Raw genomic sequence first — 16,531 nt, 5'->3', positions numbered from 1 at the left:
TCAGAATAATAATCTCTTCTCTCCAAGATGAAGTGTTTGTCATTCACTGAGGCCCAGCTCACCAGGATTCTGCCATGGTCTCACCAAATCCACACAAAGCCATTGCTTGGTTCTCCTTTTTTTTTTTTTTTTTGTGAACTCTTTTACAAAACTTCCATATTTCATTTGTTTTCTTTTCCAGTCTCTTTTAATAAATTTCTGGCTCTTAAAAAACTGGACTGTGCTTTTATTTTGAACCTTGCAAACATCTAGAACTTCTCCAACACAGAGAGCATTATACATATGTATTTTACATAGTCATTTCTGATTTCGTGAGGAGCAATTTTTACCAAAGAGACTTTTGGTTCTTTGATTTTCCCTTTTCCTTTTAAGGAGATACCAACAACTGCCTCTTGTATCCTGCAGTCTTCCTGTGTTCTTCACTAATAGACTCAAAAATTTCTTTTGAAATGGTTCATTTAGAGCTGAAATATTTACATCTTTTTCCTTTATCCATTCTTGGGCATAAACATTTTCCCATGACATCCTAAGAGAATCTTTCTGTTAAATAACCCTGTACCTTTTCCCTAGTGAACTGCAATCCACAAACATGAATCATTTTCCTAAGATGTGTATTTCTTCTTATCCTTTGTCCAGCACAGCCAATGCTGCTTGAAATTGCCATTTATAAACTTTTAGAGGATCATTACAGTTCTCTATAAGCAATGTTGATGGCAATTTTTCTAAACTTCCACATAATATTCACATTGTCTTAATTTTAATTTTTCCTGGGCTTTCTCCGGTCCCTTCCTATCCATAGGCGTACGTGCCTGAATGGCCAACAATTCACTTTAGCGATGTTGATATGGTGAAGTAATTACACACCACAGTTTTCTTAATATATCATAATAATCATGCTAGCTTCCTTAATAACAGCACTATTTCTAAGAAATCCTCAGTAGGAGAGTTTCTTGTTAATGATGGTTAGACTAACATTACATAGGAGTGGTGTATTTTATTAAAGCTTCACAGATTAAAGAAGACTAGTAACTACTTTGAGATGAAAGGTAATTTAGACATTGTGTGAGCAGAGGGAAACTGCCTCAATAGTCCCCAGGAAGCACTGTTAAATGGAGAATCATTTCCTATTATTCAGGTATCATCTAAGACAATTTGTTTCCTATCTTACAGATGAGGTAACAGAGGCTAGTAAAATTGCCTACTGAGAATAAGTAACCTTCTCTGAGACAAAGAGTAAATAATAGTGCTACATTTGAATTCAGGTCTGTCTGATTTCAAAGCTAATGCTTTTTCTCACACCAGACTGCCTCTCTGTGACAATCTTTTTTTTTTTTAAACTTAGTTGTGCAAAACATGCTTCTAAATAAACAAAAAGCACAGAGAACAGTGTGATGGATGCCACTCAAGTACCTTTAACATGTATTAAAGTTCTGCCCAATTTGCCTGTCTAGTTCTTTGTCTTCCTTTCATATTTCCTTTGCTACAGTATTTTGAAGTAATTCTCCCAAGCTATGTCTTTTCATTCCTGTGTATTTTTGTATGCATCTTTAAAATATTTTTTTCACACAACACAGTCTTTACCATACCTGACAAATTAGCAAGTCTTTGGTTTGAAATGTCTCAAAAATATCTACAAATGTTTTTGTTCAAAACAGAATCCAAAGAGGTCACGCATGACATTTACTTATAGAGAAACTTAGGACCTTTTAAATCCAGAGTAGTCTCCTCTTTTAGTGACTTACCATAAAAAGTAGGAAGTTTTCCTGTAAATTGTTGTAATTTCTCATTTGTCTTTTTCTTCTTTTGTTGTAATTTAGCTTGCTCCTCTGCCCTCTACTTCCATATTTACTATTAAAAAAAAAAGTGTACAGTCTCTAGAGTCAGGGTGAAATTCAAGTTCAACTTTCCCCCTCCCAAATCTATCACCAGTAGCTGCTGTTGGTTTCATCCAGGCTGGTTGTATCATTGTTAGAAATACAGAGATGAATAATTTTCATCTTGGTGAAAAGTTGATCTTTTCCTTCCCAAAGTCTTCATCAGTCTTTATCCCATTGAAAATCACTACCTAACTGAATTCATTAGCTGTTGCAAATCGGTGACTTTCTAATTTTACCATTCCATGCACAAGTCTTAGCCTACCTTCAAATACTGTTATTTATATATGTGAATAAATAGTCCATACAAAATAGTCAGAATAAATGTTTCCACTTCTGTCATTGTCAATTTTCAGTTTTCATTCGTAAGGACTTGCTGCCCTAGATCTCTCTCTCTCTTCTATAGATTCACTATGAATTTGTAGGATTTTACATGTTCAGCATATTTAAATGAATTATTCTTTTTTGATGTGAACACTTCAACAGCTTTGGCTGGTGGAAGACCATTATGTCACTTTCTTTGTCCTTTAAACTCCCTGTCCACCATGAGGTGAAGCAGTTCCATCGTGCTCCCGCTGGCACGATGTTTATTCCAGTGCATGGAATTAAGCACCCCTGGACTGAGTCCTTCTCACCTTGGGCCAGAATACATCTTTCCTCCTTAAGCTGTTTGGCTCAGTGTTTCATCACAGTGACGAAGACTCGGACTAAGACACACAGCTATTTCTAAAATCTAACATGAAGAATTTCACTTCCTTGATTTTATACTTGTCTGTTTTTCTCTTGTGTTAAAATATTTGTTCCTAACAACATTAAATATATGATATATTTATGTGTCCAAATTTTGCTGGCTAATCTTGATTATCACTTGATTTGATTGAGAAGTGCCTAGGAAACTATGTAAGCACCCTTCTGGGTTTGTCTGTGAGGGTGCTTCCAGAGATCTGCCTGGAATGTTAGGTGACACCATCACATAGCCTGAGGATCCTAGAAAGACTAAAGGGAAAAGACTGAGAATACAGGCCTTTCTCTCTCTTTTCTCTGTCTCTCTGTCTCTCTCTCCCTCTCTCCTTCCTGTCTGCCATGAGGCGAGCTGCTTTGCTATACCACACACTCTCTGCCATGGTTTTCTGCCTCACCATAGGCCCCAAAGCACCAGAACCAATTGACCATGGACTAAAACTTCTGAAATCATTAGCCAAAGTCATTCTTTCCTCACTTTAACTTGCTTTTGCTCACAACTGTGAAAAACTGACTAAAACTACAGTCAAAAATGCATAACATGTGGAACCTGTTTGTAACAGTGGAACTACTCTATGGAACTTGGGGAAAAAGGGAAAGAAAAGAGAATGACAGAGCACCAGTAATATCATAAAACATAAGATGTGAAGGTAGAGGATATAAGGATGTGTACTGAAAACTGTTGAAAAACGGGAGGTGGGAAGTGAAGGGGCAAGGGAAAGTAATGGAAGGTGTTGATTAGACCAAAGTAAAGCACACCACATTGGGCATACATTGAGACATCCCTTTGAACAACAACACAAAAATTAATAGTGAAAAACAGGACTGTAAAATAGGTAAAGTGTGAGCGTGGGGGGGTACTTGTGGGAGGGGGCAGGGTGAAGAAAGGAGATTAAGGTGATGGTATATGGTAAATGGACTTCACATACCTATATGAAACAGAACGAAGAAACCTCTTGCAATTGCTTTAAGTGAGGTGGGGAGAGGGTTGAGGGGAGAGACGATGGAGGCAATGCAAATATTGTACGATATAAGTCTAATCAGAATTGTCACCATGAACACTCTCACTGCATAAGGAATGTATCCTAATTAAAAATGCATAACATGATATATTTAGTGAAGTGTGGCTTTCTTAACTGGTTCCTCTACCCTGTACCCTTCTTCACAAACAGTAACCATTAGGTAACTGTCTTTATTGCTCTATCCACCTACACATTAAGCAATACCACATTGCTTTCTGTGTTGTTTTTCAAGTGTTTTCTGATTACTTTTTCATATGAACATTATGACTTACTTCTCTGTCTAAAAAACAAACACATGAACTATGGATATTTTGTTGGGATCAAAAGAAGTGTATATTAACTTAGCAAAATTGAGACTTTTAGGTCTTCCTGTCCAAAATGAAGTATTTACATAGTTTTACATTTGGTGTTTAGATTTATCCAAGTCTGCTTTTGTGTTTTACAGAATTGTTTGAACATTTTTGTTATATAAATTTTATGCTTAGCTATTTTAACCTTTTTATATTTTTGTATTAAAAATGAGTTCCCTACTATGATACCTTCATGTTGACTATGTTTTATTATCTTAGTTGTCACAGATGCCTTTTTTAGGGTTCTGTATATTGAACGTCAGGCCTTACCCTTGCTAACTGTGCCCTCTAGCACTGAGCTAAACTTCAGCACCCATTTATTTTTGCAGTTGGCTTTCCTTTGATTATCTTGATATTTTGTGATCTCCAAATAGAAAGAGTTGTAACTGTATCTTTTGCAATTTTTACGTGCTTAATTGCTAGCTACTGAACACTTCCGGGTTAATGAAATACACGTTCACGTTCCTCAAGACTTGGACAGCAATGCGTTTAGTTAGTAATTCATAAGTAAGGTGGTGATTTGAGCACTGTTCAGAAAGTATTCAATTATTCCTGTTTTACTGACTTTCCAGAAATGTCAGGAAGGGGTTTTGACTTTTTTCAAATGACTTTCTTATTAATCTATAGAAATAACCAAACAATATTCTCCCTTCAGTTGATTAAAGTAATAAATTACTTTATTCCAAAATTCATTCTACTTGGTCATAAATTTTTTCCATAATCGGGTTATTAGATTCTATCTGATAATTATTTATTTTTTGTTTCAATAATTGTAACTGATATTGTTCTCTAATCCTGTTCTTGCACAGTTGTTTGGGTTTGGGTTCTGATGCTAGTATTTGCTTCAAAATAAAAACAGAAAATTTCCTTCTTTTTCTATGCTCTGCACCATTTTAAGCAGTATCAGAAATAGGTAATTTAAAAAAAGTTTAATAAAACTCCCCTGTGAATCCACTTGGGGCAGTTTGTTTATTTGATTTGCTTCTTTCTTGGTTTTTGCTCTTACGGAAATTTTAAATACACTTTCCTATTCCTTCCATTGCAATAAGTATTTTTATCCTTAAAACTGGAGACAGTTTTAGTAAATTATGTTTTTCAAAAAGCTTATTTATTTCGTCTTTATTCTCTCATTTTCTAGTGAATAGTTTGTCACGGTCTCTGAATGTTATAGTTTTAAACAATTTTCTCTGTATCAATTTTTATTTCTCCCTTGTCACATCTAGTGTTATATGTCTAGGTCTCACTCCCCCATTTTTTAAAATAGGCTAACCTGCAGAATTTTTTGTTCTGAGCGTCATTTGAATTTTTCATTTTCTTTTGTGATTTTTAAACTTCTTCAATCTCTATTAATTAATCTGATTGGGATACTTGATTCATTTATTTTCATTTTATTAATGTATTCATTTTATGCTATTTATTTTATTTTATTCTATTTAATGTATTTATCTATTTTATTGTATGTTACAATCATTCCTCTAAGGACAATATTAGCTATATCCCGCTTTCTGGAATGCAAAATTTTTGTTATTATTTCTTGGAATTCTCTCCATTCATTTTATATTGTCCTTTTTACTCATAGGTGATTAATAGGGGACTTTATTAATTTCCTCCAAAGACTCTTTTAATTTTACTTATTTTTTGTTTTATTTTATGTAAGTTAGAAAATGTAATATTTATTTCTCTTTCTTCCCTCCCTTCCTCCATTCCTTTCTTCCTTTCTTCCTTCCTTCCTTCCAATTCAGACAGGAGCTTGCTATGTCACTCAGGCTGGTCTCAGACTCTTGATCACCCTGCCTTAGCCTCATAAGTGCTGAGATTACATGTGTGTTAACACTGTGCCTGGCTTTTTATTATTTCCTTTTACTAATTTATTGAGATTTCTTTTAGGCACTAATATATATGAAAACTTCATAAATATTCCAAGTGTATTTACAATAAAACATCAGTCCACCCGCAGGGTATATAGTATAGGTAGTATATATACTCTGTGGTTTTTGCTCTTTTTGATGATGTTCATTTAATCTATAACCGTGTAAGATTTTAAACGAAGTGGCTTAGCTCTCCAGTTTTCCATGTGTGTCCATTTTCTCACTTCTAGTTTCTGCTTTGCAAAATGAACTACTCTTTTTTTAATGGGATTATATTTTCATTGTGTATTTTAGCCTTAATTAAGTATTCTTATTTGCCTTGTTAAAATGATTTGCCATGAGTTCTAACTTGCCTATTATTAAGGACACGGACCACTGAAAATTACTTCCTACCCTTTTATTTTTACTTTTTCAGATCATTTTGTGAGAGAATTAGTTCTTTAATACAGCATAGAGTTGCAATGGGCCTCAGCTATTAGACTGAGAATATTTTTCCTACTGTAGGTAAGTTTAATAATAATTATCTAATGTGTTTTCATTGTGTATTTGAGTATTAATAATCTAACTCTCACTTTTTTTCCCTTCAAAAACTTTGTATTTTTGCTGCTACCTGTGTTTAAAAGAGCTGGATTTTCCAGTGGTTTTGAGAAAAGGTTTCTGGGATGGGGAGATAGGGGCTGAAGTCAGCTAACATAGTGTCTTCAGCTTCATTCCTTCAGGACGTCCAACTTCTTATGACCCGTAAGGAATCAACATGTGGTTTCTTGTCTCCTTCTGCCGCAGAACTAAGTGTTCAGAAGGAATCCTTGCGTCCAACCTCATGTTGCAATCCTAGAGCCTTATTGACCTCACCTCCCAATGTACTGCTTTTGGTTTCAAATTAACACTAGATGTTCTAACTCCAGTGTCTCAGCTCTGCTGGCTTTGCTTTCTTTCCACAGTGGCTTTTCTCTAAGGAGAAGTTCCATTTTCCTGGAAGGGAATATGAGATTACTGAAATACTTTTTGTACACACAATATGTGGAAGGATTTCCCACTTTTCTGCTGACCATTTTCATCTCTGTAAGCCCAGGTGTTTAGCCAGGATTAGATTCTCTCCTTTGATTTCATGGTTTCTTGGTATCTGAGGCTGCAGATTGCTCCTAGTCCTCTCTCTTCTCATATGCCTTGCCATCCAGGTTTTCTGTGGGGCAGATGCTGCTGTAGCTGGTACCCCTGTCTCCAGTATTCTCAGAGTTGACTGGAATTTAGTTAAGAGGTAGACAGTGTCCCATCACCCCACAAGTACTGTCCTGTTGGTTTACATGGTTGAGGGAAGACTTTCAGGGAGATGTGAAAAGGTCTCCTGATATCCTGTTACAAGTTTTTTTCTAGAGCACTTTTAAACAAAGTTGTTTTGCATAAATCATTTTAGTAGGAGTAAAGATGCCATGGTTAGAGGAGAAGTGGCCAAAAGAAAAGCAGGTTCATCCTAAAATCTGCATTCCTATGTTGTATGTGTATGTTTGTAGGGATGGAGGTCTACCTAGAATCTAAACCTTGTAAAAATGTGTATGTTTCACTTGTCCTCTTTGAGGTGACTTTAGAGAAGAGCTTATCTTTGGATGACTTGTAAAATACAATTCCTCTTAAGTTCCTAACTTAAGTGCCTTAGAGTATGTCACAAATCTCAGAAGCTGTCCTAGGATACACATTTTTAAATTTTATAATGTAAATACTAAACAGCCTCACAAATCCTGTGAGTGCTTATGTGTATGTTTATTTGAATGTTATATTACATAACACTCTTTCTAAATTGTTACTGTTTCTGTAAGTGAGATACTCTCTGAGAGTATGTTTCAAAAGTATAATTATCCCCAAAACTTATATGAATGTTTAGGAAACTCATATTAAGTGTGTGGTTCCTAAACATAGGTTCTTAGGCAAGTTTCATTGCATGTCATTGATTTTATTAGCCAGCTCAGTATACTTCTACAATATAGTATTAAGTAGTTATTTCATGGACTAGCTAAGAAATAAAGAGAGCAAGAATAAAGAAATCAAAATGATTAGGTATAAAACAAAATTAAGAAGTATTCAGACTGTTAGTCTTTGGAGTATGATGAGAAATTACTAGAATTTTCATGAGGCTTTATTTGAAAGAAGTGATATTTTCTTTTTCTTTAAAAATGTGGTCTTTGTTTTTCATGGCAGAAAATCCTGGTTTGTTGGGAAGGTTTTAAAGGAGCCTTTAGAAGAAGATGGCAAAATAAAAGCCTTTTCAGGAGCCTGTGGGAAGGCTGGACTTGTCTTGAGATGGAATTTGGAACACAATAGTTCCCTGAGCAAACTGTCACTCAGTTTTCAAGGTGGAATTTAAATAACCCCATTGTTTCCTAAGAACTCCTACTTTGACCACTCTATTCTGCAGAATTACAACAGCATTGATTCCCTACTAAAGCATTTACTTCCAGAATTCTTTATTGGGTATTATGCTGTCCTAGATGAGACTTTTCCTTATTAAAATAGTGGATCATGAAAAGGAGAATTATGAGTCAAAGAATTTAATTTTATGTTCCAGAGAGCAAACTCCAAAATATAAGTCCAAGATATGTTAAGGCAGTATATAATTTCAAAAAGGAATATGATATCTTGGCAAGGGAAAACAGAAGTTCACCTAAATTAAGAATTAGTTTTTAAAAAATTAGTTATTGTGACCTAAAGAAAATCAAAGAATACTTGATTTTCTCCTCCCTAGTATTTCAGAAATATGTAACAGTTAAAAAAGGGCACATCAAACATTAATATAATAGCAGTTTATTATCTTTAGGGCAAAATTCCTGAGTACAATTAGCTATAGTATTGAGAATTTAAGGAGGAGTGAAGAGATGGTGCAGGCTGAGTGAGGAGGAGGGCAGAAGAGGAAAGAAGAGAACTCTTAATTTTCATGTGTTTATTAGGAGTCTTATGCACATTTTGATGTCATTTAGTTTAATGTTCATTTTTTTTTCAGTACTGGGGTTAGTTTAATGTTCAAAATAGCTCTAAGATATGTGTACTATTGTTATGCTTTTTTCATAGGTGGAAAAGGCAAATTATTGTGCTCAAGTTCACATTAGTAGCAAGGAGGGAGGCAGATTAACCTACTAATAAAACAGTAGGGATTACTTGGTTGGATTTTACACCCACTTGCCAAGTCTCTCTCTGTAAGTTCATAGCTGTGAAATACAGAAGGTGCCTATAAATTTATTTTTAAGATGTTTATTTTAAATCATTACTTGAAAGAGTCATTTTACAGAATTTTTTTATTATACATATATTGGTATCTCACATAACAAGCTGTAAAACAGGGAATGTTGTTTGTAAACTGTCATTTCTGTTATCTGTCTGCCTGTCTGTCTCTATGGATGTTCTGTCGACCGTTCTAAATGGAAATAGCAAAAGAAGTTTAAAAAATTACCTGATGAAACATAATGACCAAATTGTTGAATTAAATGGGTTTTTTGTTCGCTTGCTTTTAAAAAAATCTCCAAGTCACTCCTGAGAAAAAGCTAGTTGTGTAATTTAGAGATTGCCAAACATTTGCAAAGGGCCAGAAAGTAAATATTTCAGTTTTTATGGACTGTGTGGTCAGTAGACCTCTGTCACACTACTGAGCTCTGCCACTGTAGGATTAAATCAGCTGCAGACAATATGTGGATGAATCCAGTTTGTCAATTATTTTTTCATGGGTCCTGCTCTTGGTGTTTTATCTAAAAAGTCATCACTGAACCTGACATTATCTAGACTTCCTCTTACATTACCTTGTAGGAATTTTAGAGCTTTGTGTTTTACATTGAGGTTTTTGATTCATTTTGATTTAGTTTTAGTGACGTATATAATGTTTTTGTCTAGATTCATGTTTCTTCATGTTAGTATGCAGATGTAGCACTGTTGAAAAAATCTTTCTTCTACAGAATCACTTTTTCTCTTTTCTCTAAGATCAAATGATTGTACTTGTGTGGGTCTTGTTCTGGGCTCTCTGTCCTGCTATATTTGTCCATTCTTTCATCAATACCATGCTGTCTTGAATATAGAAATTACACTGGAGCTTTGTAATAAGACATGAAGTTGGATTGTGTCAGTCCAAAGACTCTTCTTCAAAATTGAGTTGTCTATTTTTGGGCTTTTTGATTTTCCATGTAACTTCAAAAGAAGTTTGTTGATATCAAAATACAGAACATCAGATAACTTTTTGGCCCTTGATTTAGATTCCACTGAATCTATAGATCAAATTGGAAGAACTGACATTTTAACAATATTGACTTTTCCTATTCATGAATATGGAATATATCTTTATTTATTTAGCTCTTCTTTGATGTAGTTAATAGGAATTTTGTAGTTTTCTGCATGTTGAGCTTATTTTATTAGATTTGTAACTAAGTATTTTATTTTAGGGGTGTTAATAGAAATGACATGGATTTTTATATTTCAAGTTCTACTTGTTCATTTCTAGCATACAGGGAAATAATTAACTTTTATATATTAACCTTGAATATTCACTATAAGTCACTTATTAGTTCCATTTTTTTCTCACTGAACCCTTCAGATTTTTCACACAGACCATAACGTTGTATGATAACAACATTTTATTTCTTCTTTGTCAGTCTGTATATTTTTTCTTCTCTTTCCTTGTATTTTATGTTAGCTAGGACTTGCAGCAGTATATTTATATATATATATTTTCCTTTCTTTATAATTTATTATCAACTTTGTTTTTTTTTTCCTTTTTCTTTTATTATTCATATGTGCATACAAGGCTTGGTTCATTTCTTCCCCCTGCCCCCACCCCCTCCCTTACCACCCACTCCCTCTCCCCCCCCAATACCCAGCAGAAACTATTTTGCCCTTATTTCTAATTTTGTTGTAGAGAGAGTATAAGCAATAATAGGAAGGAACAAGGGTTTTTGCTGGTTGAGATAAGGATAGCTATACAGGGCATTGACTCACATTAATTTCCTGTGCGTGTGTATTACCTTCTAGGTTAATTCTTTTTGATCTAACCTTTTCTCTAGTTCCTGGTCCCCTTTTCCTATTGGCCTCAGTTGCTTTTAAGGTATCTGCAGCAGTATATTTAAAAGGAGCAATGAGCAAGACATAATTACATTTCTGATCTTTGTGGGAAATTTTCTGGTTTCTCACTATCAGGCAGGTGTCTGCTATAGATTTTTTGGACATGATCTTTATTAAGTTGAGGAAGTTCCCTTCTATTTGTAGCTCTAAGAGATTTTTAAAAACAATTCGTGGTCATTGCATTTTGTCAAATGTTTTTCCTTCATCTGTTTTATACGACCATTTGATTTTTCTTATTTATTTTGTTGATGTTATTGGTTGTTAATGTTATTAGTTGATTATCAAATGTTAAATCAGACTTGCATATCTTGAATTTTTCGTTATTTATTGTGGTCCATTATTCTTTGCATGTATGGTTAACTTGACTTTTGTTAATGTTTTGTTAAGAATTTTTATGTCTATTCACATGACAGATATTGGTGTATAGTGTTCTTATGTGTCTTTGGCTGATTTTAGTATATAATTTTCAATTTTATTCTAGATATTTCACTTAAGGTTATGTAGCCGAGATTTTGTTTTCTTTTCCTTTGAGTAATGTGTTTTATTCTAACGCACAGCTGTTTATGGCAAGATTAGCTTCATTCTTTTGAGAAAGATTCCCCTTTTACAAAACTTCAATCAGGCTCTTCTGAACCATTTTCTGATCTGGACCTCAGCACTAGGTCCTGTCCTTGTTTTAACTAGCCACATCCTGGCAAGGAATCCTCTTCAGTCAATTTAGTGAGAGGCTTCCTACCATTGTTATTAATAATTTTCTATCCACTGTCACTGCCCCAACTCCCTACCTTACCAGTTCTTACAGTTCAGTTTTATCTTTGTGTATTGCTGTAACCCTCAATACACTCTTCCTTACCATTTAAAAAAGTGTCAGAATAATTTTTCTTTAACGTATTTGAAGCTATTCTTGTCACTCTTTAAAAAAACTTGTCTAGAGTATAACTAACCCTTGGGCTGGAGAACTCTTGTTTCCATGGTGTACTCTTCCTGGAATCTCCGTTGTGGACTCATGACAGTCACTCAGGGGATCTCCATTTAGCTCAGAGTTCAGTTGCTGTGCCCCTCCTGGCTTTGTAGGGTCTGTAAACACACGTTTTGGTATTCTACCACGGACCTTTGGAGACTTTTTTACAGACATCAGAGGCTTCATTTTCTGTTTCTCATCGTCTTTGTATTGTGTCCCCATGTTGTAGCTCCCTCAGCAGTCCTACACTGATTTTTGACTCTTCTCACTCTGCTTGACTTTCACCCCCTCACATGGTAGTTTGGTAAGATCCTGGAGGAACATTGTAGCAATGAAAGTCTCCGTTTTTTTCCACTCCACAGCTTATTATCTAACATTTGAAGCACAGGTGTTAACATGTATTTTGTCCAGTGTTAGAGTTGTTTACTGATGGAGCCTATACCAACATCTATTACTACTCTGTCATAGCAGAATTGTGCTTTAGGGCTTCTTTTAAGTTCTCTGTTGGAATTATGCCTTGAGTCTTTGAACTACACTTGTTCTAAATGTGTACATGCTAATTTAAACTGAGCTATTACTTTTAAAAACAGCCAATCAAAATGTCCAAATTAGTGAAACAATATGCAATTTTACATGTATTTCTGCCTAAGAATGAATCATTACAAAATCTGGGAGTTCTTTGAAAGGATCAAAAGGTCTCTAGTTACAGAAAAGCAAAACACAGAAAAAATCTTTGCAAGATATGATGATGGATCATTTGGTATTTACTGTCTTTGGGTGTTTTATGTGTCTATACCCCAGTTTTACAATATGTTCACATGCATGTAATGTTAGGGACAGATATGGGATGACAGTAAAACCTTTCATCAGTGTTAGTAAAGAAGTTACTAGAATGGAATATAAATGGATGTAGGTGAAAAGGTCGAATCTCTCTTGTATGACATCACGGTATGACTGGACTCATCTTCACTTCCCCGCATAGTGTTTCTGATGTGTGACAGAAGAATCACCTCCATTACACAGAAAATTACAGGCTCAGCTGAAAGCTGGATTTTAAGCTTCATTATATATCATTCTTCAAGGAGACCTGAATGAAAACTTGCAATTTTATCACTAATAAAACCCAAAGGAAATTTCATGATTTGTTTGGAGTCGATTTCAAACTTGTTTCTGAAACTACATTGCCTTTGATTGTTAAGGTAATAATTCAAAATTACATGTTAATATGTAATAAGTAAAGCTATTGTGTGGTTAGCAATCAACATACTTATATTTTTATTTCATGAGCAGGGTTTGCCTGTGACAAGATAGTCCAGGCAGCACACAGAAGAAAGCTATGAATAAAGGAGAAATCCTGTGTTTCCTGCGCCTATGTTTCTGGGCCAACAAGGGTCGTTGAACTACTCTCTGACTCTACTCTTTGAAGAACACTATAGGGATGGAGTCCATTTTCCTGTGATACTGAAAACCACTTTCTTAAGCTGTAATTCCCCATTCTAGGGCTACCGGTCCTAAGATGTCAATATTTAAATGTAAGTAAAGCAAAAATTCTGTGACTACCATTTAGCAGAGGGTCAATGTCTTTAAAAGACAACTTCTTTAGACTGGTAACATTTCCTTCACATGGGTCTTGATTACGACATGCTTATGGAGAAACTGGCTGTCCACTGTGGGAAATGACAAATTCAAGAGAGATATTTTAGCACAGATGTTCATTACTTCTGGATAGTAGGAAAAAAAGAATAAAATTTCTCCTATAGAAAGTCAAAAGCCGGTTATGCATCTATTCCTACTGTAGAGTCATGGAATATTTCACTTGCTGTGTCTCCAGTTCTTGAGTCTATCCCTCTGCTTTTCATTTCAGCATTCCAATCGAACTTACCTTCCTTCTGCTACTAGAATCTGTTATGCTCCTTCTTAGGGTTGTGCATTTGCTATTTCTTTTGCTTAAAATGTATCAGCCTTGAAAGCTTGGCTCAAATGTCATTTGTGACCAGTCCCTCCTAGAGCACATTTCTTTACTAGAACGCTATATGCTTTCTTTTATAGATTCATGTTTAATGTGATGTGTATCTGTTTCCTTTTAAGATTGTGAGCCCTTGAGAACACAAACTGTTTTCCTCATTGTTTTATCTGTGAGAGCCTCATATAATTCCTAACACAGAGTAGGCCCCCAAAAGATCCATGCACTCCTAATGTAGCAATTATTTTATAAGAAAATACATTCAACTTTCCTGAAGTTAACTGGGTCATTATTTCCTTTCATTTTTACTTTTGTCTTCCTTTATTTTCATTTTCTAAGTATCTGTGAAAAAAACTCTATGGCAGACTTTCTCAAAAGATAGGAAATGGTGATATTTTCAACATTAAATTTGTTTGGCTGGCAGTGGTGGTGCATGTCTGTAATCCCAGTACCTGAGAGACTCAGGTAACAGTATAGTGAGTTCTAGTCCAGCCTGAGCTACATAGTGAGATCCTGTTTCAAAAAAACAAACAACAACAAAAAAACCTCAAGGGATTGTTTTTATTTATTTATTTATTTTTTGCTCTCAGTGGTAGAGCATTTGCCTTGAGTTTGATCTCCATCATAGGAAAAAAAAAGTCTTGCTTACAAAGATAGAAACATGTTGATTTAATCCCATCCAGCCTAAAACTAAACTTAGAGCAGAAAACCTCAAGAACTAGAATCTGAGTTCTAGACTGCAAATTGCATCCATATTTCTCTTCAAATATATTTGCAGTTTCCTAGAACAGTGCCTGACACACAACAATGGGTTTAATATTGTGTACTTGGGAAGTAAATAAATCAACTTCAGTAGACTAAAATAAAATAAAATACTAAAATGAACTTCTGTGCTCTTAGTAGCATGTAAAGTGCATTCCTTTAGTGAGTGTTGGGAGTGCCTTACATGTATCGTAGCCATGGGTTCATGTGCATACTGTGGAGAGCATAGTCCTCACCTGTGGAGGTCAGAAGGCGCACACACAGACACACCACAAAGGATTGTGGGATCCCAGTTTTTCTAGCTCTCTGTTTAAGACACATTTTTTGTTCAAAAGGGTCTTACTTTGTAGTCTGGGCAGGCCTGGAACTCATCTTCCTGCCTCAGCCTTCTGAATGCTAGGATTACAGGTGTGTCCCACCATGCCCACCTTTCAAGATGGGATTTTCACCTCCTACATGTACTGCCACCATCTACTGTGTGGTCCTCAGCAGAGCCAAACCAAAAGCATCATGCCCTGGAGTTTACAAAAATGTGAGCTAATAAGTTTCTTTTTTAAATCAAGTCAGCCTAGCTCAGGAATTTCACTACAGCAATAGAAAGCAGAATAATACCTATCAAAGGGCATTTGATTTATACTAGTGAATGTAGAATGTCAGATCATTTCATTTTATCAGTTCAGAAAATCAGTTCATTTTTTCCTATCACACCTTTATTTAATCATATTATATCACATTAAAACATATCAAAAGTACAGAAATAGGAAAACAAAGAAAAACAAAAAGGAGTGTTCCAAAGTCCTCATGTCTCCTGATGAATGGGAATGCACCAATGAGAGAGGTCGTTAGGATGTTTTGACTTGCCTCCACTTTTAGCAGTACTTCGTAGAAGTTTTAGCAGTGGAGCCAGTGACTTTCTGTAGCCATTTTTGTGGTAACAGCACCTAGAATGTCCTTTTAGCTAATTTATATTATACAATTCAGTATTACTAACTATAGTCCTCATGCTGCATGTTTGATACCTAGATTTTTCATTCCACACAACTTTGTAACTTTTGGGCATCTCTTCATTTCTGTCATCTTGCCTCTGGTAAACACTGCCCTGTTTTTTATTTTTTGCATTTTTACTTTTGAAAAAGATTCCATATATAAATTAAATCATGCAATATTTGCCTTTCTGAGCTTTGGTTATTGCACTTAGTATAATGTCTTCCAGTTTCATTCATGTTGTCATAAATGCCAAGATTTCCCTTTTTAAGGCAGATAGTATGCTACTGTGTCTGTGTATCGAAACAAGTAGCCAGATTTAAAAATAGCCAAAGGATTTGAATAGATATTTCTCTGAAGCACAAAAATGATCAGTAGGTATATTACAATATGCTCAACTGCTTTCCTACATTCTTTAGAATTTAGCATGCTGTGTTTTAGTGAGAACAAATGAAAATTTGTGTCATATTTTTCACTTCTCATTTGATTTTCTTTCTGGCCCAATGCTTTTCTCAGAATGTTTAATTTACCCCTCTTTGTGAATATTCCTTAATTCTTCCTATTATTATCTTATAGTTTCCTGCCATTGTAGTGCAAATAAACACTTGATATGATCCCAATCTTCTTAAATTTATTAATGCTAGTTTTGTGGCCAGCATGTGACCTATCTTGCACACTATTCCCCACACACTTGAGAAACTTGAGAAGAATGTGTGTTCTGCTGCTGTTGGAGATAATGCAGTGTATATGTCTTTCAGCTACAACTGATCCTAGGTGTAGTTTGAGTCCAACATTTCCTCATTGATTTTTTCCTGATAATCAGCGGTCATTGAAAACTGGTAATAATCAATTATCATATGGCAATTTGTCTCTCCCTTCAAATCATTTAAAAATTGCCTTATGTATTTAGGGGAT

The 16,531-nt window shown here is 35.0% G+C and overlaps 1 long non-coding RNA gene across 7 annotated transcripts in view; it reads left to right on the top strand.

Annotated features, from left to right (window-relative positions):
* The window catches only part of LOC141414888 (uncharacterized), a 110,624-nt gene that overhangs the window by 60,407 nt on the left and 33,686 nt on the right, over nt 1-16,531 (top strand). Inside the window, exon 3 of one of the 7 annotated variants that reach the window (XR_012439844.1) lies at nt 6,271-6,359. The exons of the other annotated variants lie outside the window; for them this stretch is intronic. This is a non-coding gene — a long non-coding RNA (uncharacterized lncRNA). The remainder of the gene's footprint in view (nt 1-6,270; nt 6,360-16,531) is intronic. 7 annotated transcript variants of the gene reach the window in all.

Source organism: Castor canadensis, chromosome 12, assembly GCF_047511655.1.
Source record: "Castor canadensis chromosome 12, mCasCan1.hap1v2, whole genome shotgun sequence".
In the NCBI taxonomy this organism is placed as follows: Eukaryota; Metazoa; Chordata; class Mammalia; order Rodentia; family Castoridae; genus Castor; species Castor canadensis.
The sequence above is the reverse complement of the archived record's forward strand: the minus strand, read 5'-3'. Positions and strand labels throughout refer to the sequence as shown.